The sequence below is a fragment of the Psittacula echo genome, assembly GCF_963264785.1.
Source record: "Psittacula echo genome assembly, chromosome: 1".
Lineage (NCBI taxonomy): Eukaryota > Metazoa > Chordata > Aves > Psittaciformes > Psittacidae > Psittacula > Psittacula echo.
Window position 1 is genome coordinate 66,752,054 of NC_137735.1, and position 20,143 is coordinate 66,772,196.

Below are 20,143 nucleotides of genomic sequence, written 5' to 3' on the forward strand. Positions count from 1 at the left end.
CTTCCATAACATTGGACTCATATGGTGATAGATCAAGATCTCTAGAATCTTTCACTGATATCAAGCGTCCTTGTTTTATTGACTGTCTCATCTCTCCCATTAGTCACAACTAGCTTTAATACTGCAATACAGTGGTTGGGGGTTTTGTTGGTTTATTTTTAACTGGAATATGACTACAGGAAGGAAGCTACTTGGCTGTGTTTGAGGCACAGTGAAGCTACTTGAGCAAGTAAAACTTTTGGTTTTGTTTAAGAATTCTTTGAACTTGATTCTAAGTATCTTGTATAACTAACATCGATCCAAAGTCCACCAAACCAACTGAAAGGTGATTGCAGGACTTAGAGGGCTTTGAATGAGGCCCTAAGAGCTGGGAAAACAAATATTCCCTTTCCGCAAATATATATGAAAGCATTTCCACCAATTTAATTTAATTTTAGTTAATATCAGCACCTATGTCTGCATGCTTACAGGACTGGGCTTTACTGACATAAGAAAGATTAAATATTTCTAAAGTAAGTGAAACAGAAAGGAGGATATCAGCAAGGTAGTCAGAAGCACTGCATGTGGTTTGGATTTAGGTTGTCAACACTATTGTAGAATGTATTTAATGTCACTATATGTTAGGTTTCCGTAACTTCATAATACATCATCTACCTTTTTTCAGGTGTACATTGATATTTCTGATCAACTGTACTACCTCAGAACAAACTGAAAGATAGAAGCCAGCTGAACACAAGTACATGGAAAAGCAATTCCTCAATTCTTCCTGCCAAATTTTTATCTTGAGATAAAAATTGTAATTGATCACTTTTCCCATTACACTTATTTTAAGGAGAAAATTTGTCTTACCTTCCAGGAAACTTGCTGGAAACAACATAAAATCTTTAAATTTTGCACAGACCTTCTGTACTGGCACTGTTCCTTACAAAACAAATGCCTAGATTTGATTAAAGATGGAAAAAAAATGCAAGTTTTTTTAACTTTGCATTTTTGTGTATATATGTAGATGTACAGAGAGTTTTTGGTAGGTAACTTGGGTTACTGGTTACATAGTTCTACCAAAGAACAGAACTTGGCGTAGTGGGTTTGAATCTATCAAGAACATAAAACCCTCTTCTATCTGTGATTATTTTGCAACATCTTTGTTACTGATTAGTCCAGTTACATTTGCCCAGAGATATCCTATTGGCTTGAGGAAAATGAGCTGAACATATTTAGATTCCTGAAAGGACAAGTCCTGTAGAACTTTGTTAGTGTCTATTAGCAAATGATTGTACAAACCTGGTACTAAACCAGAGAAATATACTTGGTCTCCCTATGCACTCTATTTTCAAAAAAGTGTTGACATTAAAGATAAAAAAGCCTGGTCCTATTTTGTGGTAGTTAAGAGTGTGTAAACAGTCCTCCTGCACAGTGGGCCTCAATAAGTTGCTGATGTTTTCCTGAAGAATTTCAGGGGGAAAACTGTAAACAGTAAATAAAGCTTTAAGCAACTTGTCCCTTCAATGAAACAATAGGCTCACAGTCCAAAATATAAAAAAGTGCAGTGGTAATTTCAACAGAAACCTTGGGTGGTTTGGTTTTGGTGTTGGTTTTGTAGGTTTGTCGGGGTTTTTTTTAATCCAGTAGCATTTTTATCTTCTGGTCTCAGCCAGGAGCCTGAGCAAGGACTGAGCACCTACAAGGCAAACTGAATAGGAATGGTCCCGAGCAAAGTGGAAACCACCTAGGTTGCTTTTATTTTTCTAGCTGTGAGGAATCGCTTAGCAGTAAGCGAACAGCCTGAAGTCACCACTGAGACAAGGGGGTCACAAAATTACAAAATGAAATATATAAACCTTTAGAATCAGTTTTAAGTAATGTTAAGTTTGATGGCTTTGTAACAGTAGCAATGGAAAATTACTGAGGTGCATGATTCACAGAGAAAAAAATAGAGTACAACTAGAGAACATACTGAGAATTCTTGTATAAGATAAACCGTTGTAGTTGATGTAGTTTTAGGCCCTCATGACCTTAGTACAAAATGAGTGTAAGGAAAACAGGCTAGAAGAACAGGACATAAGCATAAGGAGTATCTGGGAATGGCAGGTGTCCAGGATGGGCTGCAGTTAAACTAACAAGTAGAAGGACAGGATGATTGTTGTGTCTGTGGTGTTAACGAACCAGTTAAGCTGGTATAAATATCTACTGGGCATGCTTCGAAGGCTGCCAGAAGTGATGAAGATTGTTGGAAGAAGTAAACGACCCTCAGAGACCACCACCATATTTTTGTACGCATGCGGGAAACTTTCTGGAAAATGATGTAATCCATACGTAGCCTCATGAATATGTATGTCTGTATGCCCAGTGGCTATATAAGTAAGGACGGCTTGTGTAGCAATACCGGGACACACGTTAGGAGGAGCTATCCCCCGTGTCTCCCGGCGCCGCAATAAAGAATACCTGCTTGTCAACTTGAAAACTTTGTTGGCAAGTTTGTTCCTAGAGTTTTTCTCCGAGTCACCGCCGTTTAGTCAGTTTCCCTCTTCACCCTCTTGCTGTCTACACGCAGCATGAGCTGTATGCCAAGTTTGGAGTGAAGGGAGGGAACTTCTACCTGTACGAAAAGATGAAGTATCAATAGCCCCTTCTAGAGCACGAAGTTGTTGGCTTTGAAATTCTGTGTCTGCTGAATACGCTCACCCCTCTAGAGGACACTCGTGTTTTGGGTTCTGGGCCGAGCGGCACTTGCCGTGGCCGTTGCGGGCTCCTCCGCCAGACACGGAGACGAGCACTGTCGCTGCCTGGGAGGGCTTGGCCGAGCCTGCCCGGCTGCCCTGAGTGCCTGCTCCTCTTTGCCTCTCCTCGCATCTCCCCAGCTCCGCCTTGCTCCTCCTGACCGGCACTGTCTCTCTTATCTACCTCTGTGTTCCGTCCGTAATCTCGCTGCACTCCCTCGCTGTCGCACCTCACGAGGGAGAGAGGCTGCGACCACGTCTGCACTGGGAGGGGGGCCGAGGCAGGCTTGCGGCTCTCCCGCACCACTCCAGCACGGCAGCCCGCACCGGCCGCGGGTCGCGCGGCTTTTTCGCGGCCCTAGCCTGCTCCTCGCCGCCGCGCCTGGTGTACGGGGACATCCGGGGGACGTGGCTCCCACTGCAGCGCTGGTGGAGGGTCCTTCCCTCAGTCCCGGGGTGGTGCCCTGCCCCCTTAGTAGCCGCAGCAGCCGTGCCATGGCGCGGGGGAGCCCGACACCTCTGCTGTCTGGTCTCCAAGAGGAGCCGCGCCTCCCTCTCGGCCGCTTTGTCTCGCTGAACCTGGCGGCGGACCTGGTGCTGCAGCTGTTGCCGGGAACAGGCGTGCTGCGGCACCGCTGGGGAGCGGGCAGAGCCCACAGGTGCCCTGCATCCCCTGCTCCTCCACTGTGCGTTCGCCCGCGGGCAGGTCACCTACACCCACTTCAGGGCCCGCAGCCCCGGCCGGTACCGCTTGCGTCTGCAGCTCCGCTACGACTCGCCCCGCCGGACCCTCGCTGTGCCCTTCACGCTGGAAGTGGAGATACTCTCCCAGCAGTTGCGCCTGCTCAGCCGCAACCTGCCCCTGTCCGTGGGGTAGCTGCGGGGGCTCAGCGCCCCCTTGGACGGCAAGGTGCTGAACTTAACCTAAAGCGAACCCGGCCGGCGCTGGCGCCTCACCCTGCTACCTCTCGAGGCTGCCGGTTCCAGCCCGCTTCCCGCCTACGGGCGGCTGCTGGACGCGGAGGGGAGGCCTCTGCCCGTCGGCCACACCGGAGACTGCTCTGCCGTGCTGCAAGCGGGGATCCGCTATCAGCATATGGCGGCCACTGCCTCCCCCAGCCAGGACTGCATCCCGGCGTGCGTGTCCGTGCTGCCTGCCACTGGGCCGAAGCAGCAGGAGTACTTTCAGATGCTGGTGCAGATCCAAGAAGCAGCCCAAGCCCAGTTTCCTGGTGCTGTTTATGGTGGAAGTGGACCAGTTTGAACTCACAGCCCTCACCCTGGACATGTTGGCTGCTGAGGACCTGGAAACCTCCCCACACCTCCTGATCTTCAACCTCACCTCTGCCTGACCCAGTGACCCATGGTAGCAAGACTTCCTGCTCAGCATCCATGACCCTAGCAGCCTTCTTGTTGCCTTTTTGCAGCAGGAGGTGAAGGAGCTCAAAATTGCCTACCAGCCCCCTATCCTGGACTCCGACAAGGAGCGGCTTTTCCAGGTGGAAATGGAAGTGCTGGACCCTGACTGTGCCTCCTCAGAGCCTTTTGCTTTCATGATCCTGGTAAAGCCTATGAACGCATTGGCCCCTGTGGCCACTTTCAGTCATGTGGCTGGCCCACACCTGATGCTCTTTGAGGGCCAGTCACAACCCCTATCTGGCAACAACTTAGAGATCAGTGATGAGACCTCACTTGGAGTATTGTGTACAGTTCTGGTGTCCTCAACATAAAAAAGGACATGGAACTGTTGGAACAAGTCCAGAGGAGCACCACAAGGATGATCAGGGGACTGGAGCACCTCCTGTATGAAGACAGGCTGAGAAAGTTGGGGCTGTTCAGCCTGGAGAAGAGAAGGCTGCGTGGAGACCTCATAGCAGCCTTCCAGTATCTGAAGGGGGCCTACAAGGATGCTGGGGATGGACTATTCATCAGGGACTGTAGTGACAGGACAAGGGGTAACGGGTTCAAACTTAAACAGGGGAAGTTTAGATTGGATATAAGGAAGAAATTCTTTACTTACAGTAAAGAAGGGTGGTGAGGCAGTGGAATGGGTTGCCCAAGGAAGTTGTGAGTGCTCCATCCTTGATGGTGTTCAAGGCCAGGTTGGATGAGGCCTTGGGTGGCATGGTTTAGTGTGGGGTGTCCCTGTCCATGGCAGGGGGGTTGGAACTAGATGATCTTAAGGTCCTTTCCAACCCTAACTATTCTATGATTCTATGAGGACAGTCTGAAAGAGGTGAAGACTTGGGTTGTGTGGGGCCTGCGATAGGGGCAGCTCCAGGTACTGGGTGTACCACCCAGCTGCAAGTAATTCACTGCTGTAGAGCCAGCAGCAGGGCAGGTGATTTTCCAGCATGATGGCAGTGAGCACAGCTACAGTGACAACGTTGTTTTTCACATAGCAGATGGGCAGCACCAGTCAAATTTCTGTACCCTGTGAGACCAGAGAAAGCAGAGCAGGGTCAGACAGTGACTCCACTTCCACCTCCTGGCACTTTGCAAAGGATGAACATGTGTATGAGAGTGTGGTGAATGAGTGGCTGCGGCAGGACATCCTTGATGGGAGGCTGTTCTTCAGGCACACAGACCTCACAGTGCCAGCCCAGTGATGGGCTGTATTGCATTCCAGCTGCAGGATGACAACGATCCCCCAACCAGTCCAGGGAGCATGTGCTCACTATCAAAGTCCAACCAGTAGATAACCTGTCACCTGCACTGTACCCAGGTACTAGCCTGCAGATGACAGTGCAGGAATACCAGCTTCTTTAAGAAGCACTACTTATGGCACACTGACCTGGATACAGATGACTGGCAGCTGAAGAGCACTTTACTGACAACCCCAGCTGACACAGATGAGAACCACTCTGTGGTCACTGGGGAGATTGTGTCGGCTGACAGTCCTGAGATGTCCATTACACATTTCACCAAGCCCAAGTCAACCTTCACAAGGTGGTGTATCAACCCCCAGATCAGGAGCTGGGAATCACACCACAGGTGGTTCAGTTCACATTCCTTGTAGAGGATTCAGCTGGCAATTCTCTACAACGTACCTTTACTCTCTTCTTGCAGCCCATGGGCAACCAGCTTCCCGAGATCACCACTACAGGCTTTAATGTGCTTAAGGGGAACAGCTTCCTTCTCACCAGCAATCAGCTGGATGCCAGACATGAGGACACATCTGCAGACCACATCATCTTCATTGTAACTCAAGATCCAGTGCATGACCATCTATCTTATTGAGAGGACGGTCAGATGGTGCCAGGGGAACTAAATGAAATTGCTAGATGAAATTGCTGGTGGGCACATCTCCTACAAGCACAGTGGTGATGAGTTTGCCAGTGATTCATACCAATTGGAAGTGAGTGATGGAGTCCGTCATGTGCTAATCACAGTCAAGATTGCAGTGCAGCCTGGGGATGATGAAAACCTAAGTATTGCTCTCCATGGTGGTCACAGGCAGGTGGGAGCAGGCCTTGATGTCCTGGAAAATGGTGCTACTGAAATTACTATGTCACTTATCCAGCATACAGAAGAGGATATAGGTGACTTGGTACTTAACTTCGTTGTGCAGGATCCACCCAAGCTGGGTGACATCATAGTGGATGGAATGCGATCAGAAAAGTTTACCCAGCATGACCTCATCAGTGGAACAGTAGCCTACACTCACATCTGTGGAGATACTGGCTTGAGAAAGAGGTATGATTCCTTCAATCTCACCATTTCTGACCTCTCCAGTGAATGGGTGGTGGGAGGCATCACAGTACAAAGGATGCATGTGGTTGTAACTATATTGCCAGTGGACAGCATTGCATCTGAAGTGGTGGTTGCGGCACAGCCGCTCAGTTTCCTCCCTGTCCTCGAGGGTGGGAAGAGAACTCTAACTCTGGATCAGCTAGGTATGGAGGATGTGGATACTCCTAGAGATGACATCCTGTGCATTGTCACAGTTCAGTCCTCTTCAGGATATTTGGAGAATGTCCCTCCAGCCCCACGGTCTGAGAAGTCTAGAGCTGGTACTGCCATTAGTGCTTTTTCCATCAAAGAGGTTTGTCTGGGCCATGTCATCTGTGTGCAGAGCATTCACAAAGGGGTGGAGGCTGTGGAGAATAGATACACTTTGCAGTGTTCTGATGGTGTTAACTTCTCACCTCACCAGTTCTTCCCCATTGTCATCATCCCCACCAATGATGAAAAGCCAGATTTGTTTGTGTGTGAATTCATGGTGCTTGAGGGGATGAGCTTGGTGATTGACACTGCCATCCTCAATGGAACTGATGCAGACATGCCTCCAGATGAACTCCATTTTGTTATTGCTGTCCCTCCTAAGCATGGGCAAATTGTGCAGCAGCTGTCCCCAGGAACTGTGCCTGTTCATAGCTTCACCCCAGAGGAGATCGAGCAGGCTTCCAGCTTTGTATATGAACATGATGACTCAGAGATGAAAGAAGATAGCTTCCAAATTCAGCTGATTGATGGATACCACACAGTGGAGCAGAATGTGCTTATTACAGTGATCCTGGTAGATGATGAGACCCCTAGGATGGCAATCAACAACAGTCTGAAAGTAGAGATTGGCAAGTCAAAGGTCATCTCTAGTCAAGATCTTAAAGCCACAGATATCGATTCAGAGGACAAGAGGCCTTGTTATGTTATCTGTTTGGCACCTGTGCGGGGTTTCTTACAGCATCTGAACAGACAAGAGGAAGTGCTGTGCAACATTGCAGGAGACACGAACTTAACACAAGATGATTTAGACCAGGGTTTTACCCACTACGTTCATACTGGCCTACATGGATTGTGTGATCTGGTTAAATTTGATGTTACTCATGGAATTAATGCTTTGATAGACAGATACTTCTGTATTATCATCGGTTTCATTGGTATGGTCTCGCCTGAGGTGATCAACAAGGATGTAGCTCTGAAAAAAGGTGGAAAGGTGACACTCACAACTGATCTCCTTAACACAAGTGATGTTAACGGTCCTGATGAAAATTTGTGTTTCAGTGTCATCTGCTCCTCAGCCTGGGGCCATGTAGAAAATTTGGACAGTCCTGGAGTACCTGTTGTTTTCTTTACTCAACTCCAACTTGCTGGCAACAAGATTTACTACATTCACACTGAATGAGGTGAAGATAGACAGTTTTGAGTTTGAAGTGACAGATGGGTATAACCTAGTCTTTTGCACTTTCAGGGTCACCATCACAGATGTGGACAATAAAAAGCCAATTCTCACTGTTGGAGACCTGGTTGTTGAGGAAGGGGAGACCAGGCTGATGACCCCTTTTGAGATGACTGTGGAGGATGGGGATATATATGCCTGATCATTTGCTTCTATTCACAGTCACTCAGGTTCCAGTGCATGACCAGATTTTGTACAACAGCAGCTACCCAGTCACCAGCTTCACCAAACAAGACTTGAATGACAATCCCATCAGCTACAGATGTGATGGTACAGAAACCAACCAGGATAGTTTCTCCTTCTCTGTGACTGATGGGACTCACACGAACATTTATGTTTTCCCCGACACTAGAGTAGAAATCCATCAACCCCAGATGATGAGGATTCAGATCAGTTCATGGGACAACAGAGTGCCACACTTAGTGGTGAGCAGGGGTGCCCCTACTCTGAAAGGACTTCCAGCTGGGCCTCTAGGCTTCCTGATCACAAGTAAGGCACTGAAGGCAGAGGATCGAGACAGTCCACACAAGCTGTTGAAATACAAAGTAACAGATGGGCTAGAGCATGACTTCATCATTAATGCTGGCCTTGGAAATGAGACCGCTAGAACATTTATGCAAGGTTGGTGCTGATGGTTGTATTTGTTTATAAACATTGGGCTCAATGAGTTGTTATTTTGTGCTATGTTGTATCCCCTTTGTTTCAGGGGATTTAGAACATAATGTCTTTTAAGGTAAGAAGTTTATGCAAATTCTTAGAATTATAATACATGCATTTTAGAAATGAAATGTTATTTTATCTCGGAAGACAAGTTCTGGTTTGTATGTACATGCATTAATGTGTTTCCTACTGTGTGTTAAATGTACATGTGTGCATTTTACCATGTACATAGCATAGTATTGCTCATAAGAAGATGAGAAAAAAGTCTGAAATGGTGATTTGCAGAACCCACACCAGTTTCTTTTCAAAGACTGAAGTACCTGTTTGCCTGCCTGGAAATTAAATCCAGGCTCAAAAATCACTATTGTCTTCAGAGAAAATCTGGGAAAATGCTTAACATTTCTGCACATCACTGCATCTAGTATTTAAAAAAAAATATAAGGGGGGGGGGTGGAGGGGACACCCAGTGTAGCCTCAGTATTTTGGGTGGTATGTTGTGTGATTCTGTTCCACAGAGAAAGCTCAGTAGGTAAGGAGGCATCCTTTAGGTCAGCTCCACCAAACCTATGTGGAAGGAAGAGCCTTAAAGGATGGTGAGGCACTGTGAGAGCAGCCTGACTATAAATGTCCCTGTACTCCAGCTGATCTTAGGGAGTTTGCTGGGTTAGGACTGTCATTCATCTGTCCTGGATAGAAGAGTATGTTGAAAGCTTTCATAGGGAAATTTACAGCCTAGACTTTGTCTGCTCTTCAGTGTGCTTTGACAATCAGCAGGGGGGAACAACATTTACCAAAATTCTCATTAGACAGTATAAGAGGGTTAGAGGTTTTGGTTATTTTTCTGTGCGCAGGTATGTTACCTTTCTTTTGCAAGAGAAAATAATCTGAGGAGAGAAAAATTCTTTATCTCCATTTTATGTATTTGCCTATAACTTCCAGACAAGTTGTAGCTTTAAGATACTGATAGCACCATTTATTTTTAAAAGTCAGTTCACCTGTCAAGCTGCAGTGTTGTGAAAAATCATTTGCTGTTCATTTGAGAATGTGTAATACATTTTCAGTTGTCAGAAAGCATCCAAATCTGACATTCCAGAACAGAAGAAACTGGTAACCCTGGGAGGGGAAGACTCCTAGTAGAGCAGAATTAGCTCTAGAGCAGCTTAAAGCTGACTGGAATATAAAGAACATGTAGGTATATCCCAAATATTTTTATATCAAATTAAATTGTTGTTTATATAACTGAAATAAAAGCAAAAGTAGATTTCTCTGAAATCTTCATGTTGATGAAATGTGGCACAAGATAATACACCTGCAGCTTTAGGGTAATAGAAATGCCTTGATGGTTTTCCCTTTTCTCTGCTGTTGTTCTTTGAGCTAATAACTAAAATTTGTTTGTGTTGCTGAGTATAGACCAGTGTAAGAAGCCATGCGACACTATACAAGTTTGGTTGCTGAAATGCTTTGTCTGCAAATTAGCCAACTTGCTACTAAGTAATCAAATAGTAAAGATGAAATGAATTAGGTCCCATATGCTCTAGAAATTCTATGATGACTCATTTAGCATATTCTTTTCTTGGCCAATATTGATGAAATGAAGATCAGCTATATCCTGAAAGAAGGTGATAATGCTACCAGTGACATCTTCTATTTCTCCATTTAAAGACAATAATAAGATTAAGGTGCATATCTTAGAATTACACCATCTGGAAGATTGATCACATTAAATAAACAAGTAAACTGTTACTTCTTTATAAGTAATACCTAAAAGTGCTGTGAATACCTAGGGAACACAAATCAGGATATTCTATAAATTTTAATGTTAAAATGTTACAATTAGTGCAAAGTCCTGTGGCAAGCTGTGAACTCTTAGTGGGATATACTGTTATCACTAGACTTTGTTCAGTGGCCTTTATGGAAGGCTGTTGGCAGTGACAGTTCCATATGGTCAACTGTGCAAGTTACAAAAATTGAACTATGCAAGGTGGAGCATCGATGGGTTTGGAATTATAGCCAACTACTGAATCAAAAAAGAAAATTAATGTTAACCTTTGTTAAAGAAGAAGAGTTCAGTTGGTCTAGGTCATGGCTGAGAGCCAGGCAAAATGCTAAGATAGACTGGTTAAGTCCATTTTGCTCTTACTTATATAGAAGACATTCCCCATGGCTGGCACTTTATATCTTTGGCAACTTTACAGCTGTAAAGGGCTTCCCCTTTAGGAGCCAGTAGAGTAACTGAGAAACAAAGCTATGACAGGCTGAAAATGGCTTTTGATTTGTGCTTCTGCTGGTTATGCTGAAAGAAGAAGGTTGAACACTGGCCAGCTGAGGGGGATGGAAAAAACAAGCTAGATTTCACAAGCCAATTATTTTCCAGCTCTTTTTGAAGCAGTGTGCAACTAATGCAATTGAAATCAAATGGGGCTATTAATTTAAGAAAGATTGGAGATGCATTCTTTGTCTATTTTTGTTTACATTTCACTTAGCATGCAGGAAAAGGTGCTGTGAACTGCTACCTGTGTTTCTTACTGAGATCTTATTTTGCTTTCAGTTACTCAATATACAAGTCTTTATGGCATGACGAAGTGCAGTAATATAATAGAGATGAGAAATAATGGGGAAAAGGAATGATGTGACTCAACAGATGGTAATTCTTATTCCCTATACACCCAGGGATAAGAAGGGAGTCAGTTACTAGATGTTTTCATTAACAGCACTTCCAGTCTCTGCTAAATGTAGTGATTCTTTCAGCTAGATTACTTCATCATCTGTCTGTTCCAGACATCAACAGAGTAAGGAAAGCTGTGGCAGTAAATGTGTGCAGCTATGTTTGTAACGAAAGTATGTACTGACTGAAGGGTTGTTGTATACTGATGTGACTGGCACAACTACAGGAAGAGTACATGGCTACAGGAAGGTGTGCTGAGCGAGTAACGTCTGGAAAATCACTTAAAACTTGTTTGGTATGGGAAAGAAGGTTGAAAAGTCAATGCTGTCGTTACTACCATAGCACAAGGAAATGCTTTTAAAAAAATTCTATCTCGATTAGTCTTTTGATGGCTTTGGTGCTTAGAAGTAAATTCAACATTCTCTCAGGGACGTTTACCTCCCAGGGGAGTGCTTGAAATAAGGCACAACTGTAATAGCTGTTGTACAGCTTGGGACAAAGTACCTAAAGGCCCAGCAGAGCATGTACACTGCTTTAGTACAGTTTGCAATTGCTTCACCAACATTCAAGAAAAAGTCTGCTATTTTCTATGGGTTTATGTTCTAGCTTCTGTAGTCCTCTTAAAAGCATTAATTTTGTGTCAGTACGTACAAAAGTAACTCTGAGCAATAAAATAAATGTGTGTCTGTGCGTAAAAAATGCGTGGAGAAAATGCATGCATTTTTCTCTCTCTTCACTGCCCTTGCAGTAACACAATCAGGTTCTTCCAGACAGAATTTTCAGCCTTTAACAAGAGAGTATGCCTCTTGAATAACAGCATTTGTCTAACCTGAGGGCAGGAAAGATTCCTTTAGGTTCTTTTCTGGATAACTACTTGTTCTGCTGTTTGAGAGCGCTGCTGGGAAACCTTTATCCGTGACGTGTGAGAAAGGATGGGTGGCAGCTTTCAGAAAAGTTGATCCATCTAACTTGAGGAAACTCTTCCCATTCCTGCCATTAAACTGAAGATTTGGGCAGAAGTACTGAAATTTTAACCTACTGATTATGGTTCATGTTGACAGCTCTGATTTATGAGTGTTCAGTGTGTTGAGCCTGCAGTTCATTTCACAGAATGAATTGTTGGTACAAATTGAATGCAAAGTAAGTAAAGTTCATCTGGTTTTAATGATTTTTTCCTGCGATGAGCTTACAGATAGTGTAATGTTAAGTTTGTTCAAAGATTTGTAATGGAGCAATGCAGTAAACCTGGAGTGGTTATTTTTGACTTTAGCATATTTGATTTCAGAAGCATTTGTTATTTTTCCTTGGTGATTTTTATGCAAAGATCAGCCTAGTTAGACTTGGTTTGTCCAGTGCCTCTCCACCTGGTTTATGTTCTGTGATACTTCGTGTAAGTAACTCTTATTTACCTGTAGAGTTCACCTTTTCTATTTTGTAGTCTTTTAGTACACTTAACTTCTTGACATTACTGTCACTGCTGTCCATTAGACCTGGTTTTCAATTACTGCTGCCAAAAGAATGAGAGCTTGCTGTTACTGAAAGCTACAATGTTTTGCTGATGTGAACTCTGTGGGACCACTTCAGGTTTCTTTCAAACCTTGTGTGGTTTAACTTAGAAGTTAGATTATCCCTTTGGATAAATGAATCCTACTGAAATACACTTAGAAATATTTGCTTTCCATAAAATATTGAAGAAAATATTGTATTATGAACTTCTAGCTACTAAAAAATATCTCTGAGAATTTTTTTCTGAAAGAAAAATTTAGAATATGATCTGAAGTGTGAATTTGTTCTGTGCATTTTGCTTGATGTGGTCCCAGGTCCATGGGGTGAAAATCTGACCCTGCTGAAGTTAGTGAGAGCTTTGCTATTAACTCTAGTTGGCCTGGGATTTCACTCTGAGGCTTTCTCACCTGTATTTGATTGGTGCTACTGCAAATAAGTTGCATGGGGGGGTGTGGTTGGGTGAAAATCCTAAGGGAAACCTAGAAGTTTTCTGGTAGTAGTTGAGTTTTCCATCTTTTTTCTTGGCTTTTACTTTCCAAAGACTTAGACTGTTCAGCCAGTCTTAGGCTCTGTTGATCGGAGGCTGATATAAGGAGCTTCAGTCTTTTATTTTAAGCTTATTAATGTTTTTCCAGGCAAGGAGTACGGCTCCTTAGTTCTGCTTAACCTCCCAGGGTTTTACTTGAAGCTGGAACCTAAGAAGGTACAAGAATACCTTTTGTAATTCCATGAGCAGCAGTTATCAGAGATTCTAATACAATATTAAAGTAAATCACATGCTTATAAAATCTAGAAACATTAAGATGTCTGGTCACTTAAGAATAGCTGTTTTTGTTAAGGCACAATGTACAAGTGAAAAATTAATCTCTCGGTAGAATTAAATGGTGTTTTGTTGTTTCCTGTTGTAACACAAATTGAAATACTGCAATTCCAGCAGCTTGTTAGCAATCCTTGGTTTGGACTTGATTACCTAAACTGGCAGCATGTAGCTACTGGTCACTTACTATCTGGTGAGGTTTGTGTGTGTTAATGACTAGTTATCTAACACAACTGTCTACTTTCACGTGAAGGTAGTATTTCCTGTAATTTTACGGATCAACTTTGTGTTACCATACACAAGTCAGTGTATCATCCTCTTGCTAAACAATTCTTCTTTTTACTAGTCAGGTTTTGTGCATCTATCTCCTCACATCCACAAATCTGAAAATAGTTTGCAGAACTTGCAAAAGCTGCTGCAGTGGTACAATTTCACCACTTCTGGACAAAAAAATAAATCGCACTTCTTTGATAGGCCTGACTAATTTGGTAGTTCCTAGAGAAAATTCAACTAGTCTGTTTTATTCTTTTGATTGCTTGGTTGGGTCAGTGCTTGCAATAGAAGGGTTCACCAAGAATGATAAAAGCCGCAAAACAAAATCTCCCTTTTCTTCTAAAGTATTAAGTTCAGAGTGCCTTGCCTGCACGAGGGCATAATTTTTCTTAGTTCGCTTATTTGTACTACAAGGCTTTTTCTATGTCCTTTTAGCCATAGGACAAAATTTGAAAGAACGTGAGAAAGTGCAGGAGTGAGAAAGAAGGAAAATTATATGAAAGGAGTCTGTGGGATGCATGTGTCATGCAATTTGCCCATGAACACAGGTTAAAATTTCTTCATGTCTCAATCTGTTTACATCTTCATTTGACAAGTTTAGCCTGAGAGATTTAAAAGGTAGCAGTAACAGACATTTAGGAACTTCTAAGACCTACTCTTGAAATTGACCTATCTTCAAACCATCTTCTGGTTTTTTGTTGTTTTTTTTTTTTTAATTTGTCATTTCCCTTTGATTTCCATTACCAGTGAGTTAGAATGCTCCATAGACATTTTAACTATAATAGAATATAATTATTTTGGTTTTACTTAAATGTGGGTAAACAGGCATGCACATTTTAGTCTCTGATGTATCCAACCCATTGTTATGAGATACATAAAACATATCAGGAAGGTTTTTGTATAGCAGACACTTGTCATATTTGTCATTGCTTCTAAATGGCAACAGAAGTTAAACGGAAACTAAAGCAAAACACAGTTATGTCAGTCAGCTGATGTTGTGTTGTGAATGTGTGGCAGCAGGTAAGTTCTTCCTGAATGGCATGGTAAGATTTTTTGGTTTTGGGAGGGCTGATGTAGGTCAGCTCCCTGGACAACAGATAAAGTTAGCTTCCTGTTGTCTGCTTACCTGGCATCTTTGGTAATACTGGATTTCAGCTCCCCAAATACAGAGTAAATATTTCTCAAACCTATCACTGAAGGAGAATTGTTTTCCAGATCAGAACATACTTAATTAAAGGATGCTGTTTGCTAATGCTGCTGAAAATGATGATTTGATGGTCCTTTATGTTCTTCCTGAAGACCTGATATGCCTTGGGCAGTCTTCTGTCCTTTGAGTCTTTCAAATATCAGATTTTTTTTTCCTTCTACATGTTTTTCCTCAATTCTTTTTTATCTCATTAATTTTTTCATGTGTTATGTATCAGTACGCTCAACTACTGTCTCTGTGTTCAGGGTTCATGTGGGCCTGTGTTGTGGTTTAAGCTCAGCTGGCAACCCAGAACCATGCAGCCAGGCGCTCACTCCCCCACTTCCTCTCCCCGCTCCCAGAGGGATGGGGAGGAGAATCGAAAGAATGTAACTCCCATGGGCTGAGATAAGAGCAGTCCAGCAACTAAGGTATAATACAAATCACTACTGCTACCACCAATAATAATAATGATAAGGGAAATAACAACGGAAGAGAATACAACCGCTCACCACCCACTGACCGATACCCAGCCCGACCCGAGCAGCGATTTAGCCCTTCCAGGTAACTGCCCCCAGTTCATATACTGGGCATGACGTGCTGTGGTATGGAATACCTCTTTGGCTAGTTTGGGTCAGGTGTCCTGTCTCTGCTTCCTCCTGGCTTCCCCTCCTCTCTGGCAGAGCATGAGACTCAGAAAGTCCTGGGTCAGAGTAAACATTACTGAGCAGCAACTGAAAACATCGGTGTTATCAGCGCTGTTCCCAGGATGAAAGTCAAAAACACAGCACTGCATCAGCTACTAAGAAGGCAAAAAATGACTGCTACTGCTGAACTCAGCACAGCCTGTGATTTATCTTTCTAATGTCTTGGACAGCATAAGTAGGTAATTTTTTTTAAAGTATTATTAAAAGGAAAATATTTCTGTTCCGTAAGTGTTGTCAGTGATGGGAATTTTAATCATGAGGGTTAAATGTGCTTTTAAAATGGTATGGAATGGCTCCTAGTTTAATGTCTCATTATTAGAGGGGCAGAGATTCTCCTGTAATTCCCTTAACATCTGGTGAATCATCTGAATCCATAGATGGGCAATTAGGAATTGAAGCATGGTTTCAAATCTGAATCTAGAAGGTATTCATAAAAAAAGGTGATAGTTAACTTAAAAATGTATTTTTATGTGGCTTTTTTATTGGGTGTTGATAATCTCATTTATATGTGTGATACATTCAGGAAATTGTGGTTATTCCTTTTATCTGTTGCTATCCAGAAGTTAGGGGAATAAAGGAACATACGAAGCTCTCCATATAACATGCCTGTCTCAAACAATGCAAATTTATTTGTTCTGTTCATCATGCATCTCCCATAGTACTCAGAATGTTTTTAGGATGCTATGGGATTCAGTTTCAGATGTTTGGAACTCAGGCTGAATTATGCAAAATGTCAATTGAAATAGCAACAAGTTGCAAACTTGTTAACTGGTTTAACCTAAAATTCTTGTAAATTCATCGACAGTATCAGCCCAGAGCTTCTCAGTATTAACCTCTTTGATATCTGAGTCTAGTATTTTCCATTTGTTTCAGCCTGTTATCGGTTCTTACAAGTCAGCTATTCTGAAACACTACAAAATGCATTTCAGTGTTGTTATTCATCTGTGAAAAATTAAGTGAAGGTACTTTAATGGACAGAATATGCAGACCAGATGTTGCTCCAAAGCAGTGTCTTCCAAAGGAGGTTATAAGCAGGTTGTGTCCCAGGAGGCAGGTCTCTGAGTCTTCAGAACTCATGAGGGGCACAGCTGCTGCATTGATAGCACCCATCTTGATGAAGTGGTCCTGGATTCTTCCTTGTTAGCTTCAACTTCTGTGTAGACCAGGGGAAGAGCCATTGTGCTTTTCCCAAGGCAGAGGAAATTGCCTTGTCCCGACTGCCTAATAATTGTAGGATGGGGATGAAAAGTACAGAATTTTCTACTTCCAGTGCTGTGACCAGGAAAATACTTTTTAAGGTATTTGACTTCTCACATGTCATTTAAATTTAACTGTCACCAGTGAAAAGACCAAACTTTCCAAGGTCAGCCACGTTCCTGTCCATTGTTCTAGTTTGTGCCCTTCTTACCCAGTGCATATTTTGCTTTGTTATGCAGGAAATTGCTCCACAGGTCAGCAGCAATCACTTAGCCTTATCTAGGAAATAAATATCTCAAGTTAGAGAGCTACTTTTCCTGATGTTATAGAGGTGTATGACATCTCTTTGTGATCACAGATAAGAAATGCAAAACATAATCTTACCGTTCCCAGGCACGTAAAGGTATTGTGTCTGTTGTTCAGCCTCTACCTAGTATGGCACTCTAAGAAGCCTTCCCTAATGACTGTCCATAGCATCAACTGCGTTGCCCAGATTTGACATGTTGATGTAATTTGGGAAATTATGAAGGCCATAACTTCTCACAATAACTGTCATGCTTATGAACCCTGCAGAATCAAACTATGGATCAGCTGGCTGCCGCTTGCTGGAACACTTTGAAGTAACATAAAATCTCTTGCACTGATCCCTGATTCACAACATATCCACGGTCTCACTGCGAAGGCTCTATTTCTTCAGGGACCTGAAATGCCAAGCATATTAAAGTATGCTGCAAAAGAGTATTGATTCAAGGGAGGAACTGAATTTATGATTAAAGCTGATTTGCATTATGGGTGGGTATTTTTATCTCGTGTTAGTACACATGGAAAGTTACCTTTCGGAAAATGTAGAAGCTTTCTGTTTTTAATGAAAGCTTTGTACTTCTGAGTTACGATTAGATAATAAGATAATTGCATCCTTTGTGCATTGAGCATATATGGTGTCAGTCATGATGTTATTTTTGCACAGAGAATGATAAACTTGATAATATATTTTTCCTCTCTGTTTAATTTGACTGTTACAAAATGTAATGCATTTTGGCACTGACCATGTAACAGCGTAACTGAAATTATATTTTGTTCAGGATAGAGTATGTAGGAGTATTGGATAGAATGAATGCATCCATTGATCTTTCCTCCTGCTTTCTCCTTAAGGAGCCAGAGAGATTCAGAGAATTGTTGTTCTCTGATACAGGGATTGCATTTGTAACTGTGCGACGAATACCATTTGAAGAGCAAACACACAAGCAGACTTTGTCATGTATATTCACTCAGATCTATGTATGTATCCATCTACATCACTTTGATCTTATCCTAGCATACTGAACAAATGAAGCTTCTTCATGTAATCAGGCAGTTCAAGCAATAGTAGCCTTTCTCAAAATCAGCCATATGGTTCACTTGAAAGAATTGTAGTTTTCTTCCAGTCCAGGTAGTAAATTTTGAATTCTTATAGTCTGTAAGATTACAATGCATAGTTCATCATAGTTGTCATGACTGGAACATATCACTATACCTTTTACTAAATTTGGTCTATGTGAGGCATCAGAAAACTTTATTGTTGTTTCTATATGCTAGCACAGTTGTAGGCAGTGACTGAGCTGTTGCATAGGAGACAGCTGATAGCCCTTACTCTAGTCTGTCACTGACAGGTTAGAGATTCCTTTTGGATTCAGTTCATCTTAGCAAAAAAGTTTAGGGGATAATTTCAGATCAGATCCAAAGATTTTTTTCTGCCAAGTAATGTGGTTTCTAGGACAGAAGTTTAGAGTATTTTAAAAAAAGCCCAAATGTGCATCAGTTAATCTATCTGCAGTTACTTAATTAGGTTGTGATCTTTTCTACGGATTCAAGGATCAGCATGAAATAAATACGTGCCAAATCAGTAGATCCATAGGTAGAAGATATCCTTCTTCTCCTTTGTGTATCACACTCAATAACTCAGTCATCAATTTTTCTTCAGTTTACTTGTGCGGTTTGGCTCTTAGGTTTTCAGCAGTTAGCTCCTAATTTCAACCTGCTCCATGACTAAATGGCATTGGCATCACTCATTTGCCATGTCATAAATTGCGACCAAGCTTTCTTTACTGTAATATAGTGTATAGTGATGCAGTTTTTACCAAGGACCGCTTACCTTCATGAGCTCTTTGAGTAGAAGTGAGTGAGGTCATATTCAGAAGCTTTCATTTCTGTTTTGGGTACCTGCTTCACCTTCCTTTATGCAGGCTTACCTAGAAAATGTCCTGGCCAAGTGTGATAACATGATCTAGTGCTTCTCTTTATGGTCTGTAAGATGTAAGTATAAAAAAAACTATCCTTCTCTTAAGACACAAGAAGCACACTCCTTCAGGCACTCTCTTTTGACGGTATCAAAGGACAGGGTATTGGGCAAGCAGCCTTAATGTGTGAAGTAATCGAGACTGTCATGAAGTTACAGGGTCAGAAAGACGAGAGAGGGATGCAGAGGTATCATGACTTCCTGTAACGCTGAGAGCCCTGTTAGATTCCTGGAGAGGCTCCAGGTCATTACGTTGTTGCAGAACTTAAGCCAATGTCAAGTGGCCGAATGGTTCAGGAAACATTTTTGTCATCAGCCACCCTCAGCTACTACTCTTACTATGGCTCTGGAAAATAGCCATGTGGCAATGATCTGTAAGGCTGAGCAGACATTTCATCAGAGGGTAAAAGGCTCTGAAGCATGAAGGAAACATATTTCTGTGGTACCTCTTGGCATCTCTCCAGAATTTAGACAGGTGTCTGTGGAGCATGGTAATCAGTCTTTCTGTTTATGGTCTGTTACTTCCTGTATTAATTTCCCTTGGTTTCACTGTGCTACCACCCATAAAGCATGTTTATCATACTGCCTTTTCAAAAGCTTAAAGTAGAGTCTGTAAGGCACTTATATTCTCACGATAAAAGGATCATCGTTAAAAATCATATTCTGTATATTGTTCTCTTGGTATTTTAGCAATTTGGCAAACCATTTGTATAGGTAATCAGACATGACAACTTGCAAACAGATTGATAGCTGTTTGAAAAAACTGATACTGAGGAAGCCTAGATTAGATCAGACGCATTATGTTGGATTAGGACCAGACTAGGCAGGCCGTAAGTATATGCAAGTTGATTACTGGGTAAGGAAATTTCTAATGAAGAATTTGTCACATAAGTTTTGCTAGTTTATCAGCTTAAAAGACTTGCAGAATTCTTGAACATATTTGTTATTGTGAAGCTCTGGT

At 42.4% G+C, this 20,143-nt stretch overlaps 1 pseudogene across 1 annotated transcript in view; it reads left to right on the top strand.

Annotated features, from left to right (window-relative positions):
• Positions 1-3,212: 3,212 nt before the first annotated feature.
• LOC308232805 (FRAS1-related extracellular matrix protein 2-like) overlaps positions 3,213-20,143 on the top strand; it is a 52,957-nt pseudogene continuing 36,026 nt past the window's right edge. The window contains exons 1-5 of the transcript in view: positions 3,213-3,854; positions 3,926-4,414; positions 5,120-8,521; positions 10,138-10,205; positions 11,335-11,394. The product of the transcript in view is annotated as an FRAS1-related extracellular matrix protein 2-like (transcript). The remainder of the gene's footprint in view (positions 3,855-3,925; positions 4,415-5,119; positions 8,522-10,137; positions 10,206-11,334; positions 11,395-20,143) is intronic.